This window comes from Homalodisca vitripennis, unplaced genomic scaffold (genome assembly GCF_021130785.1).
Source record: "Homalodisca vitripennis isolate AUS2020 unplaced genomic scaffold, UT_GWSS_2.1 ScUCBcl_1624;HRSCAF=5489, whole genome shotgun sequence".
Classification (NCBI taxonomy): Eukaryota; Metazoa; Arthropoda; class Insecta; order Hemiptera; family Cicadellidae; genus Homalodisca; species Homalodisca vitripennis.
The window spans coordinates 22,467-38,602 of NW_025777737.1; the positions used below are offsets into that span (position 1 = coordinate 22,467).

Sequence of the window (16,136 nt, forward strand, 5' to 3'; positions counted from 1 at the left end):
GCTACTCTATGGACTTGTTCGATAGTGGAGTGGTGCACTCTGAAACCAAACTGATGATTGGGAATTAAATTGCATTCAGTTTATAAAAACCTGAAGTCGTTTTAAAAATAACTTTTCGAATAATTTAGAAGGTATAGGTAGTAGACTGATTGGCCTGTACGACATTACTTCGTTTTGAGGTTTTCCTGGCTTAGGAACAACAATAACTTGAGCCACCTTCCATTGTGATGGGAAGTATTCAAGCCTCAAAATAGCATTAAATACGAAGGTAAGAAAGAGTATGGCTTTCCTAGGAAGCTCTTGTAGTATCTTACCTGTTATTAACTCATAACCAGGGGCCTTTTTGGGATTAAGATTTTTAATCTCATCATATATTTCAGATGGTTTAAAGGAGCCAATAGGTAGTGAGAGTTGGTTAGGTGAATCAAGAAACTCCCTTACAACATGTCTATTATCAAAGTTGTTATCTACAGGGTATGGGTTTGAAAACATTACTAAAATATGCAGCAAACAAATCAGTTTTCTCTCTGTTACTTTTCGCCCAAGAACCATCTGGTTTAGATATTGGAGGAATGGGCACTTGCGGTTTCTTTGTGCTTTTTGTTACTTTCCATAAAGAATAGTCTGTTGCTTCAGTTGGGGAGAGATTTGAAGTGAATTCTTGAAACCATATGTTTTTTAAGTTTTTAAGCAAAATCTTTAACTGTCTTGATGCTCTGTTAAACATTGTTTTATCTCTTACATTTCTAGAATTTTGCCATATTCTTCGTAAGCGACGTTTTTTGAGCAATGTGCTGCTTAATATATATTGGGTAATTGATATTGCCACACGTTGTATTATTAAGTTCAGGCGTTGCACTCCAAGCAGATTTCTGAACAGTATAATTAAAAATTTCCACAGCGTTGTCTATTTCCTCTCTTGTTTTAAGTGATATATTAAGACTTAAACTGTCATTTAACGTTTCACGAAACTTCACCCAGTTTGTGCCTTTATTCGATAAGGACGGTGCCTTTTCTTTCAATACAAATGATGAACTTATTGATAGGATGACCGGAGAGTGATCGGACGACAAATCAAGAGATGAAACAGCCTCCATATAGTTAGGAGAAATACCTCCCGTAACAAAGAAATCAAGAAGATCTGGAATTTTGTTGGGATCTGAAGGCCAATAGGTTGGTTCCCCTGTAGATACGTAACTCAAGTGATTGTCATTCATGCAATTTAACAAATTTCTACCTCTAGGGTTAATCAACCTTGAACCCCACATGACATGTTTGGCATTAAAGTCACCACCTGCTACAAAACGAGGCCCTAAAGTTTCGAAAAATTCGTTGAATTGAAGTTTGGTAATATTGTGCCTCGGGGGACAGTAAAACACCAGAAAATGTAAGTGGTCCCATCCAGTCCTCAACCACTATGCTTGTAGCTTGAATATGATCTTCTTGAAATCTAGGTAATTCATAATGTTTTATTTGTTTTCTGATTAGCACAGCGCTACCTCCATGCGCCGTATTGTCAGGGTGGTTTGTAGAATAAAAAGTAAAATTTGGGATTTTGAAAAAAATTTAAGTTTGTAAAGTGGGTCTCAGAAATTAACATAATATCTATTTTGTGTATTGAAATAAAAAGTTGAATATCTTGGCCATGTCGGGCCAAGCCATTGGCATTCCAGAGTCCAATCCTATAAAATCTATTCATTTTAGTTTTGATAGTTGTCAATAGGTTAATCAATGTACCTATTTGCTGGGCTTGTTGAGACATCATCATTTCGAACTTATTTAAAAATCCATCAATTATTTGATTCAGATTGTGATTTGCTTCTACATTTGATTGACCTGATGCCACTCTAGCATAAGATAAGGTTGGTGATACTGGTTGAGACTGATTACCTGTTGAATTTTGAGTACGAACAGATATAGGTCTATCTACTTCTCGATCTTGCACTGGAGGAGGAGTGTCTTTTTTTAACGCTGGTCTTAGAGGTGGAAAAGCCTTTTTCTTAATATCTTTGTAAATAGAGCAACCTTTATAGTTGGCTGGGTGCTCACCACCACATAATACACATTTGGGAGGAACATTTACAGATTTATTACAGCTGCTAGTATCATGATCTGAGCCGCATTTTACACAGCGGTTTTGGTACCAGCAGTAAGCCTTTGTGTGCCCATATCTTTGACACTTTTTGCACTGCAACCACATCATTACGTTTGTAAGGGGGCTCAAACACAATTTTGGCATTTAGTAGGAATTCAATTTTAAAAATGTCTTTGTTGTTTGATGCTGGCTCTAAGTCTACAAAAAAAAATTGACAGTGGATCTTTAGATTTGCTACTTCTAAGGTTCGACACATTCCTAACTTTGTGGTTATAAGCTTCTATAGCTGTTTTAATTTCCTGGGGTTTCGTAGAGAAGTGCATATTCTTAAGCACTACTCTATAAGCTCTGTCACCCTTTATTTGGTATGTATGGAAGTTTACTTTCATGTTAGTTAAATGTTTGACTAATGCGCGGTAGGCTTCAATAGTATCAGTGTTAATTTTTACTTTATCTCTAGCTATGCATTTAAATGAATATGACTCTTTTTTAATTACTTGTTCAATGTTTACCATCATTTTACTTATGTTGACAATGTTGGGGACAAATATAGGTGGAGGCCTCACCTTCGTCCTACATTTGTCGTCATTCATCGTTTCTTCTTCAGAGCCTAGGTTGGCGTTACTCAGCATTTCAAATCTGTTGTGCAATTCAATAGGTCTAGCAGTTTTTGCAACGTACTCTGTAGGTCTACAAGGTTTCTTAACATCTGAAACGTTGGCTGTTGACAAATGTCTTTTGTTTCTAGTTGTTTCGATTTGCCACTCGTTTTGATTATTGACATCGTCATTAGAAAATAGTTTTTTTTTCCTGAAATGATGTTCATTGTTTGCTTATTAGAACAATAATTGTGATCATTAGTTATGGTATCAAAATCCAAACAGTTTGAGTTGTTTGAAGGGGCAAATTTTAAGTTGTCCATTACCTTCTCACTTGAAAAACTACTAATAGTAAACAAACACTGAAAACAATTAAAGTTAACGGGTAAGGTTAGTTGTAGGAAAAGTACTGGAAAAAAAGATTACGAAAAAAAAATCTAAACATTTTTATGTAAATTATGAACAAAAATGTTTTAAGAACTGTGTTATATAGTTTTAACCACTAATTGGGTCATATTTATATATAAATTTCTTTTACACTTATAGTTTTAAAGCATAGAGTAAGCTTAAGAGAAACGACAAATTTTGTTTAAACTGTTTCTGCAATCATAATATATTAAAAATGAATGTTTGTGTGTTTGTCCTTTATAGACTCAGAAACTATTGGACCGATCACTATGAAAATTTGTATTTTTCTATGTAGAAGGTTTATACGCAATGCCCATTGATGTAACTAACCACCAGGCTGTACTGCAAGATATAAAAGTTATCAAAGCGCCTGCACATTATAAACTGCAATTACAACACAGTAGTTACGTATATTAAAATATCCAAACACTATTTGAAGGCAAAGAAATATACGGGCAAAGCTTAAGAGACGCGTGCGAAGCCGCGGGAAACAGCTAGTATTTTTATATAATATTAACAATATATTATATTTCATATATTATTATCTAATAATACCTGAATGTCCTTTTATTTACGATTGATTATACTGTTAAACGTTTATTTACTAATGTGGCATAGTCAAGCACCATTTATTGCTTGTATTAAAATTGTTATTGTAATGTATAAGGCCGTCAATCAAGTTGAAAGTAAGGTAGAGCCTATAGTCGACTAAACGATTTTGAACCCAAGTCCATCTGTATTTAACAAATATTATATAAAACTAATAAATCAAAATAACTTAAAAGTACAACTAAAATTATCAATATAAATTGTAAAAGGTTGTTGATGCTTATGTAGAAAGATTAAAGATGGATGTAATTGGTTTGCTATACGAGAAAAATCCAGATATATTTCTTTTGAATGGGTTTTAAAAAATGTAACTGAATGCTTCATTTTTTTAATAAAAGAAGTTAATGTTATATGTAATGTTGTATGAGTACCTTTTCACCTAGATTGCACTACTTTTTGTAGTCCGGGTGTCTCTGATGTCGCAATGACGCGGAGAGTTTGTTTTAAGCGTCGTCGTTCTTTATCATCGTTCTTTGTCACCAACTATTTTTAGATCTATTCAGACGAACATAACTCCATATTTCAGGGGTCAAGACTGCAAACGGCGTCAGATTTCAGATGCTGCACGTAAGAGAAAGGTGAACTGGAGCTAAATTCAACATTCACATCGAATCAGCCCTTCCCAATATAGCTGCTTTACATATTCTATTACTATATTTTGTCTTATTTTATTTTGTTGGGAATTTTTTGTTACTGATCATGTTACTCTGAATTTCATGGAGTGTCACTTGTTTGCTATTTATTTTAAATACAGAGTGTATAAAAAGGAATCATCCGATTTAATAAAATCACAACTATTCTGTTTGTTGAGCTAAATGCGCCAACAACGTACTGTTGAAAAGAGTATCTTTTAAAGTTTTACATGGTTCCCGCTAGATAGCAGCAGCGCGCTTGAGTGAACGCCTACTTCATTTCTAGCGAAAATGGCGTCTGCACCACAAAAAGCGTTTTGCGTTCTACGTTTTTCGCAGTGTGAGTCTGTAATAACTGTCCAGCGTGACTTTCTTAATAAGTATGGTGTTGATCCTCCTACATCACAGAGCATTAGACGATGGTATGCACAATTTTCAAGAAACAGGTTGTCTGTGTAAAGGCAAGTCACTAAGGGGCGCCCCAGAGTATCCGATGAAGACGTGGAGCGCGTCCGCCATTGTTTCACACGCAGCCCTCAGAAATCTGTTCGCCGCGCTGCTCGACAGCTCAACATGTCTCCTATGTCCGTCTGGCGTGTGTTGCGTCGACGAGTACGCATGAAAGGATACAGACTTCAGATACTGCAAGCTCTTCGTGAGGGTGATAAAGAACGACGCGTGGAGTTTTGTAACTTCGTTCTTTATAAGATGATGGACGATGAACATTTTGTATCGCGCATAGTGTTTAGCGACGAGGCAACATTTCATTTAAATGGAAAGGTAAACCGCCACAACGTTAGAATATGGGGCACAGAAAAAAACCACTTGAAATTGTGCAACATGAGAGGCTCTCCAAAATTTAATGTGTTTTGCGCGGTTTCTCGGGAAAAGGTGTACGGTCCATTTTTCTTTGCTGAGAACACTGTTTACAGGAATAACATATCTCGATATGCTTGAGAATTATCTTTTCCAAGGTCTTGAGAAATAAAATTCCAAGGTTTATTAATGCATTCTTTTTTTACTGTTACCTCCTTTTTATAAATAACTTGAAGCTTGTAGTTATTTAGTAGTATATGACATTTTGGTTATCGCAAGACGGTGTCTTGGAAACAGCTGATTGTGACAGTTACAGAGTTTATTTTCAGAGATTTGTCATTATTCAGAATGTGTGGCTTTTTGGTTATCGCTTAATGGCCTCTGCTGACAGCTCATTGTTATGTTTTTTGTGTTTGTCGAATTTTTAAGTGAATAAAGTTGTGTTGTTTGTTGTATTTAAATATTTATATCGAGATACTTTCACAAAAAATTGGAAATTGATTGTTAAATTTATAGTTTCCACAAATCCATAAATTTCTTGAAACAGTTTTAATAAAACCTTCCTTGTAAAAATGGTAAGACAACAAGTATTGAGGTTTATCACACATAGACTACAAGACAATATAATTTTAAATTATTTATTTTATCTCAATGTCACTTAAAAAGTTACTAGTTTCCTAGTGGCTCAAACAAGTTATTGATCAAACTTGAACATTAACCCTTCTCCCTGCCTATTACTATTGTAACAATTGAATAGTTTCTGAAAAACTTCTAAAATCAAAATATTTATAATCATTAGTAGGCACATATTATATATTTCACATAAACATGGAATTTTCTAATTACAATTATAATGTTAAAATAAATCTTTATGATAAATTCTATGATTAACCCTAGAACTGCTGGATGTGTCCTCGTTAAAATTTCTTTTACAGTAGTGTCAACCACTAATGTGTCAATCAAGATGCATTAAGTAGGGTATTCTTTATTGTATTATTATGATTACTTAAACTAAGGGAAGTTATCAGATTAAAGGTCGAGGTGGCAAATCACGAATTTGACGTTATCAACGTATTCTGTTCATCCTCCTGAACAAAGAATATATATGGTTTTAGGGGGTGCAAATGACAAATAACATAATTTTATATAGATAATTTTAATATATTAATAATTTTAATAGTAGATAGGGTCAGAATGGCCTCTGGATATACCAAAGTACCATTTAAAACTGACATTGCCCCCAAGGAGAAAAACTTGTATGTCCATGAATGTAAAAATGTCCATTTCAAATTTTTAATTTTGCAAAATTTGTATTAAAGGAAATACATATTTTCTGTAATTTTTATTTGTTTAACTCATAATGCATTGTAATTTATTGACAATAATGATATATTTGTGTTTCAAGTGTATTTTTTGACATTTTCAGTTATCCCAATTTGGGCTTAGCAGTTGAGACAAAAGTGCCCACTGGTAGTAGGGTTAATTTAAGGGGTAGAGTTTGGTATGCTGACCCGGTTTTATTAATCCAATATTAACACACAATATTGCTTAATCACAACCATCAATATAACCAACTGATACTGGTTTAAATAAACTTGAACAATTAACTTTACCAACTGTAAAATTCTTTAAGATTATCATAAACATAATATTTGATTTCATTTAAATAAAAATTATAGTTAACTTAAGAAAACTATACAAAATAGAACTGAAAGATGCTAACTGTGTTTTGTTGGTTTTAAGACGTTTGTTTGGTTTTATGGCTTGTCCTGTTTTTAATTGAGATTTTTCCTTTAAACGGTGTTAATTGTTTGTTTGATGGTTATGTCATTGTATGTATGTAATTAATCCTTTTAACTTCAAACATATACAGTATTTTATGTTGATATTAACTGATAGTTTTGTTATTCAATATATTAGGTATTGATGACTATACTGAAGGATATAAAACAGGATCTACCTATCATACTGTCCCCAATGTAAGAGTCGCATACACCTTTTGTGTTTAGTGAAAATGCATTTTAACTGTTTTTTATTTGTTTAAATATAGGAAGGGATAGTTTTTACAATTGGCAACTTTATCTAAAACCACTTTTTTCAATTTCTTAAAATATAGTACTAGGATGCAATGTAGCAAGTGGCCACCACAACTATTGGAACCAAATTATTGATTAGAAATACCTAAACTATCAAATGTAAAAAAATTCTAATTGCAGTTATTTATAATTAACTACTATCCATCTCTTTTTATGTGTATTGAATGAAAATATTGTTCAAAATTAGAGCAAAATCATTTGTGTGGTATTTGAGTAAGAAATTACAATGGCAAATATGCTTTATTTGTGGTGAATGTTATACAATTGCTAAACTCTAAGTCAAGTCTGTGTCAGTGTTAGGTTCTACACGCTGCACTAAGAGGAAGGAGAACTGGAGCTAAACTTAGCATTCACATTGAATCACCCTTCCCACCATAGCTATGTTATGTAAAGTACACGCACATGTACATACCGACACATACACGTATTGAGGTCTGAGTAGCCTACTTAGATCAAAAAGAGTATACTTAAGACCATTGTAATCTACTACATTCTGAGATGTTTTTGGTTTAAGGTTGAGTTTACCTTGTTTTCCTTATTAAGAAAATATATTCATGCGCATGTCTGTGAAGCCTATTCTGTCAAAAGTGTCTACTTTCGTCCATTATAATTAACTTCTGGTCTGAGGTGTTTCTGGTGTTTATAGTTGATTTTTGCTTTGTTACCACGATTAAGAAAATATATACACAATTAGGCTCATTCAAAAAGCATCTAAGCTGGTTTTTTTTTAACATTGTTTGTAATTCATTGAATGGTATGAATTTATCACTGGCTCGATCTGTAGTAAAAATAGATAGTAACTGTATCTTTGATAAAAGCCTTACAGTACTGATCAAGCACTGTATTATTCATATTTTATAAAATTTTGCAGTTAAAAGTAGTAATGTTTTTAATAACATTTCCAATTTTTCTTATCTTAATAAACTTTTAGTTAAACAGATATTACAGAAAAATATGAAATAGTGTTGTTACTATCAAGAAAATAAATGTAAACAGATGTTTTAGCCTCTTTTGTGAACTTTAGTTGAAAATATCAACAGCTCTTTAGTGTCAGTTTAAATTAGGATTATGTTTCTTGAATATGATTAGTATTTTTCTTTCCCGAAATCAAAAGTATTTTCTGTCCGTCAATAATGGATGTATGGCAGTTTTTTCTTGTCTCAGATCTGGGAGGCTAGTAGAGGAAAGTTTCTATAGCCACCTGTTCTGTGACAACACTTTTAACTTGACATTTAGCCAAGCCACAAAAAGGTTTTCCAGGCTATGAGTTGCAAGGCTCTTGACAATATGTCTGCTGTCTTATTCTTTACAATTCCCTCATGCCGCAAAATCCACATTATAGAGACTGGTACAGCGACACAGGCCTTTAAATGATAATAGGCAGTTCCAGACCACCTTGACCAAAAAAGTGTAGTTGCTGCGAGACCTCGCAGATATTTATCTTGGTCCTCTTTGGTTTCCCTGATAAATTGATCCAGGGACACAGATGTATTGCAAGTATAACTGCATGAGACAGTTGGGAAGAAGCCCAGGACCTTAATGAACCAGAAATTTGATTCCTTGACATCTAGGCCCAATGATTAATCCATTCTTGATCCATCTATATACCGGATTTATGCTCCCTTCTCAAAAGAAGGCCACCCTACTGCTATACTTGGTACTTTTACAATAATTACCTGGAAAGGATGATCAAAGCAGAACTGTTTTGGTGTAATCTGAGCAAGATATGAGCATATTATGTAAATTGTTCAGATTGATGATTTTAATTCATATGCCCCGCAACTAACTTGGCTTTTTTGGGTTTGTCCTCTGAAGCAGTTTTATAGCGCTAAGGGTTGCCTTGCTCTTCACGTAAAGGTGAAGGAGAGACAACCCAAACAAGGCTCCAAGAGCTTCAATAAGATTGGACTGCATGACTCCACTAATTTAGAGACAATCTGTAAATTAAGCTTTCTCCGTTGTGGGAAAGGAAGTATAGAAATACCTCCTCAGCACACCTTTCTGCACATGAACTCGGTCAATACAAAATTATGTATTCTCCTTAATATAAATACAAGGTCATATGCCTAACACTGAACTTCAAATTCTTTTTTGCTGAGTCTGTTCAATAATCAGGTACAAAATAAGAACTGATAGGACTCCTTTAGGACAATCTTTAACTATACCCCCAGTAATGGACCCTCCACCAAGCCTATCCATTACTCAATGGCAAGACAGTATCCAACTGATACAATTAAGAGTGAACAGGTCTATGCTCTTCTAGTCACTGCTCCATTCATTAAGTCTACAAAGGGAGTAATGAAAACCACCCTCTATATCCAGAAAGGCACAAAAAGCTATACTTTCATAACCTTACAATTCTGGGAACCAAACTGCTGAGAGCGTGACAATAATAGGACAGTTTATGAAACAATAATTAGAGGCTGGGGCTGACTTAGGGAATAAAAACACTTGCACTTCCTTCCACTTTTTGGGAAAATGTCCCAGCGAAAAACTTGACCTGAAGAGATCCAGCAAAGATGTAAAAGCAAATCGAGTAACTGCTAGTGACGGGCTGCAAAGATCCCGTCCATCTCAGAAGACACCTGGAACTGTTGCTATTTAATAGCAAAGAAATAAAACAAGTTCCAGGACATAACCTTGTGGCACTCCACAAGCTAGATTCATCATGAATTAATTATTTTGATTCTGCATTAGACATCAATGCAGTAAACTGTTTTACCATTGGTCAAATGCAGTAATTGCAGTGGAATTTAACAGGAGCATAGCTAACTAAGTAGTAACTACTACTTTTCCTATAAAATAACCAACTTTTTCATGTGCTATGCTATCAAATGATTTTAAAAGATCTATAAATATGCTAACAGTTTTATCTCCCCTATCAATGGAGATAACATTCTGTGTAGATAACAATTACATTGCAGTTGAACCTTTTCAAAAATAATTTTTGTCAAAACATGTATTTATTATTATACTAAATATTATGATATTTTAAACAGTATATAATATAAAACAATTCAGACAGTAAGTATATTTTATATGATTTAAAAATAGCTTAACTAAATGAAGGAGGTAAAATAGGGTTAGCATATAGAGAAAAATTATCCGCACATAAAGTGATATGTGTCTTAATTATATGTCTATTTGGTAGAATTTTTGTTTTTACCATTCCTCAAAGTTGAATCAAGAATGTGTTATTATATTTTACACAATCTTTTTCAGTCTGTCAAAGTTTGTGATATTGAAGATGATGTCAAAGACGCTTTAAAAAAGTTCAGATTTCCGTAAACATGAAAACAACACAGCTCTTATTTGTAAGTATACAGTTTTTTTTACCTCAATTACAATTTTTCAAAATACAATATTAGTAGTTTTTTAAGCTATATACATTTAAAAATTTTTCCATCGTTGCATATTAATTAAATTTTTTTAAAGGAAATTGTTTTTACTATCAATATATAAGCATGTTTATATTGAAAGTTAAAAATAATTTTTGTTACAGTAATTTTTCCTTTTGTTTCAGTGAAAGTTGATCGTGAGAAGCAAAAAATTTGCATTGACACAATGGTGGAGGTAAGTTTAATATCAATTTCAACTGTAGGCAGATTGGCCAAATCTCATATACTTTGTTGTAAGATTTATTTTGAACACAATAAAAAACAAAACTATAAAATGAGTTAGTGTACCTTGGTGGCGTGTATGAAAAATGTTCCCCTTATTATTTTTTAGTCATAAGTAACTTTTACAAACTTTTTAAATAAACTGAAAATAACTTAAAATATGTTATTACATGTGATTTATATTTTAATACTGTTACTGATGAATCCACTAAAGGGGTATCCTGACTGTCATGAACGTTCAATGCTACATCTTTAATTATATTTATGCAATAAATAAAGCCTATTAAGAGTTACAAAATCATAATTTATTTCATTAGGACATGTTTAAATAATACTAATAAAGTTAGCCATATTTTGGAAACACTGTTAATAATAATTTTCAATATGCAGTAGAGCATAGGTAGTTCAAACTTTTTTTATTTAAAATTGAAACTTTTGTTTCGCTCCCCTGTTATGTGTACTAAGTGAATTTTGAAAATAGGGTGGTCAATTCGAATTCTGTTTATCTATTCAAAATTGTTATATCCATAATGCATAATTTCTGAGCTAGAATTCATAAAAAAATGAGGCAACACTCCAATGCATTGTATAATACTGTACATAAGTATTAGCTGCACAGGCGATGAATGCTACCATGCTTGCCTCATGGACTCCCTTCTTGCCGTATCTTTGTTTAGTCATCACTGCGACAATGCATTTCAAAGTGAGTGCATGAGATCTTTGTAATGATTTTCTTATTACTGTACTTGAGACTTTATGTTTTGTTACAGTATATTAATAATACTTCAGATATGCAACTTAAAAAGAACTTTATTAAATATGTTTGTAACATTAATGTTTTTGTTATATAAACATATCACAGAGTTTAAAAGAGTTTTTAAAAACCTCCTTTAACAAATTTATGTAATTTAAATTAATGAAAAGTTCAGATTTTTCTACTGGTCTCTTGAGGTTCAAATTGTCCAAGTTTTACTGTATGTACAATTAAACAAATATGAAATCACAACACAAGTCAATCTATACAGATACTTTTTAGATCAGTTAGAAAAGTTTGCTTAACACATTTACTGCTGAAAAAATTGTCAAAACTTTTAGCAGTGATAGAAAATTATTATAGTTGAATAAATGATCATTGATGTCCAAATATGCAGTTTTCAGTCATTCCAGTGCTTTAAGTTACTTGGTGATATCTTGGTTTCTTGGTCAAATCCGCTATATTAAATTATATTGATAATAGGACAAAATCAACATACAATACAATCCTGAAAACCAAAAAAAACTCTAAAAGACAGACAAAATAATTTATACCAACTGTGGTAACTATAGCAAAAGGTTAATATAACATAACAAACGTCTTATAAATATCACATCAATTAACAGTTCTTTGGATTCAAGAATTCCTGAATAGGATAAAATTTTAAACAAAAGAATCTCATACAATTCATTCTTGAATAAAACTATAGGTAGTTCTGCTATTTCTGAAGGGAGGTTGTTGAACATTTTCACACCTATAGTCGAATAGATATAACTTCCGTATTGGAAGGGTGTGGAGGGGCAGCGAGCAGTGGGAGACTGATGCCGCAGTGTTGCCGCGTTGGTGCGGGCACTGCCGTGAGCGGTCACTTTCTCACCGAACACTGAGAAGAGAACATCAGACGGTGCGCGCCAGCGTACTTACCAACAAACAACGCGTCAGTGTGTGTTGTCTTTTGATTGTTTACACTAGTAATCAGAAACAAAATTTCTCTAATTTAACACAAATATGTGCGATATTAATATGTTACCATTATACTATATAATAATCTACAACTACAAAATAATTCGGATATCGTGAAAGACAAATAATTTGGGTACTCTGAAAAACCTAATATTGCATTCACAGCACGAATATATTTATTGCGGGGGCTGTCAAAATACTTCAAACACCGTCAGCATACATTCTGTTGACGTATATTTCCTGTGTTCCTTGGTCAGTTTGCACTCTATATTCGTCAGCAAAATCTTCAAAGTCACTAGTTTCACTGTCACTGTCATCTCCATTCACGTGAATTATCATTTCCTCTACTGCTGTTTCAATGAGACCTTCTTGTGCCCACGCTTCTAAAATAGATTTTTTTTTTGTGCTTTACGATATCCGTCCATTCTACGGTTGTAAACTTGTTGAAGTCCTTCTTCGGTTAACCTCCTAACTTCAGTCATGTTAAATGTTTTTATTTTTCCGAGCAACGTGTCCCTTAACTTGTGCCCAAACCATCTCTATTGCATTGAAATGGCAATGGTAAGGTGGCAGTCTGACAATTTTATGTCCTTGGGCTTTAGCCATCTCATCTATAATATACTTGGGGACCGGTGGTTTATTCATTTCACATATTTCTAACAACTCAGCTTTTGTAAAATCTTCTGCAAATTGTATGTTATGCTTGCGAAGCCATGCCTGAATTTCCGCTTTTTTTGTTACCTTGCGTTGGGGCCTTATCTAAAATCTTGGAGTGGTATGGGGCGTTGTCCATAACAATAACCGATGGAGTAGAAAGGTTAGGTAGAAGTGATTCTCTGAACCATTTTTGAAAAAGTGTCATGGTTCATTTCTTCATGGTAGTCTGTGGTTTGCTTTGAAGCAAATAACAAGCAATAATTAGGAACAAACCCTCCAGATGTAACAGCGTGCAGTAAAATAAGCCTACCACTTTTGCCAATATGCCTTTGCCGATGTGGCAACAGTGCCTGTTGCTATGGCAACCGCATCAGACGCTCCTCGCTCCTATTGGTCAGGTAGCCAACCAGGCAGTTCTCCCTCTCACTCCAACGTCAGAACACCCCACCACGCCGATACGGAAGTTGTATCTATTCGACTATAGTACCTTATAAACTTATTGAGATTTTGACAGTCTACAAAAAGGTATATCAACACATTTATTATTCCTTGTATTATAATTGTGGATGTCCTGTCATAATTGATGGTTGGGTAAGTTTACTCTTTTGTAAATAGTAGTATGTACAAAATATAAAGACCTATAACAGTTAAAAATTGTAATTTTTCAAAAAGAAATTTGCAATGATCCAATTTGTAAAAATCTGTGATTATTATAACTTTTTTTTAGTAGCAATATCCTATTAATTTGATTACTGTAACCCCAGAGTAAGATACCATTGGTGGATTATGCTTTGAAAGAAAGCAAAATTAAGCATATCGTACACAGTTATTTGGTATATAGTTTTTTAAACTTATGAATAAAAATAAATAGCTAAAATGTATGCTACATGAGGTTCCCAAGAAAGTTTTTGATCAATACAGATACCTAAGAACTTGACGCTTTCTATATTAACTTGTTCTAAAAAATCTCTAAATCTAAAATATATTTCTTGGGTTTTACAATCATCATTTAGAACCCATCTGCCATAAACAAAATTTGATATGTACCATCGACAGAGTTGTGTGTGTCAAATGTTAGAGAGTTTGAAAATCAGACTGCTATTTGAAAAAATAGTGGTGTCAGTGGCATAAAGTTGTGTGACTGCTTAAAACTAACGGTAGATCACAATCAAAGTAAATAACAAACAGCCCCAATACAGAACCCTTGTGGTACCCCATGTTTGATATAGGCTATATCTGATATTACTCTACCTACACACACAAATGTTTTGACAATTTCCAAGAAATTATTTGATTAGATTCAAATTTACTCCATTAAAACCACAATATGCCAACTTGTAAAGTAATGTTTTATGATCAAAAACATCAAATACTTTATTACTCAGGTCACAAAATGTTGCCTGTGCAAAGCTTTTAGATTTAAAAGCCTCAATGACGTAAGTTTAATGTAAAATCTAAAATAACAATTCAATTGTATGTAAGTAATTATATTTTAGAATTTAGCAATTATGGAGATATATTAATAGTTTGCCCAAACTAAAAAAAAATCCAGATGAAAATGTCTGGGCTCATAAAAATGTATATTAACATCTGAAAGTAACTATGTACAATTTCCAATTCTGAAATAACTAACGAAACATTAAAATTGTTAAACATGAGATCCAATTTACATTAATGGAAATAGTTCATCTTATAGGATAAAAACTATATTATTATATAAAAAGGAAAGTTTCCTACACTGTTGTAGGACACATGTTTGGATGAGTTGAGAGATATCCTGCCAGAGCATCAGCCTCGCTTTTTTAGTGTACAGCAGCCGCATGCAGCACAGCGATGGCCGAGTCTCCTATCCGATGACCTTCATCTACATAACACCGAGAGGTAAACTAACTGCAGTAGCTTGGCTAAAGACATGATTCCAACTCATTCTTACTATAATTTGGGGGGAAAAGGTTGTTATTCCAGTAAATTAGTATGAAATTTAAATCCTGACGCAATTTTGCTATAAGTGTTTTTTTTTATATAAATTTGTGTTTTTATTTATACAAAAATATGATTAATCAACCATAATTTAACATTGATACTGTTATATTTATTATTTAAAGAGTTGTCTTGTCGAATTAAACCACTTACAATACAAAGAACACTTTTATTGACTTTATCCAATGAATAAAAAGAACTCTTCTAATATACAAGTGTGGCCTTTATGTTTTAACAATATTTTGGAAATTGTAAAATTCCATGCATAATCAGTGTTTTAGAACCATAATAACACATCCATAGACACAGGCTACCATAGTATTCTGAGGTATTAGCAACTGTAACATTCAAGATATAAACGTAATATTTGATTTTTATGGATTATATAATTGATTGCAATCTGAATGCACTGTTCCAGACAGCCAAAGAGACCTGCAGGTGATGTACGCTGGAACGAAGCTGGCTCTGCAAAGGAGGCCGACCTGACTCGGGTGTTACGAGGTGCGAGAGTTAGATGAGATGACAGATGAATGCTGGCGGAGAAGCTCAAGCAAGTAAAACCACCATCTAGTGCTCAATCGCTGCACCGTTATAATCGTTATATTCCTCTTTTGAAAAAAATCATCAATATTAAGTTTCTTCAATTTAATGTGTGTTGTAAGAATTTTGATTCATTACATTGAAGATGAAATTATGTGTTTCAGTATATTCTCATTGAAAATTTAAAAATATTTTCATGTAATTTTTGTTAGCCCTGACAACAAATTTCCAGAGAGAAAGTAAAAATGGGAATATATTTTGTTTTGGGCTTATCCCTTGTAATTAAAAAAAAAATTTATTAGTTTTATTACAATATTTTGCTGATATATTAAATGTACACTTGTATTTTTTCAAAGCACTCAAAAGA

General features: G+C 33.1%; 1 pseudogene; it reads left to right on the plus strand.

Moving 5' to 3' along the window:
- The first annotated feature begins 5,572 nt into the window (after positions 1-5,572).
- Positions 5,573-15,787, plus strand: LOC124371561 (annotated as a pseudogene).
- Positions 15,788-16,136: the final 349 nt, after the last annotated feature.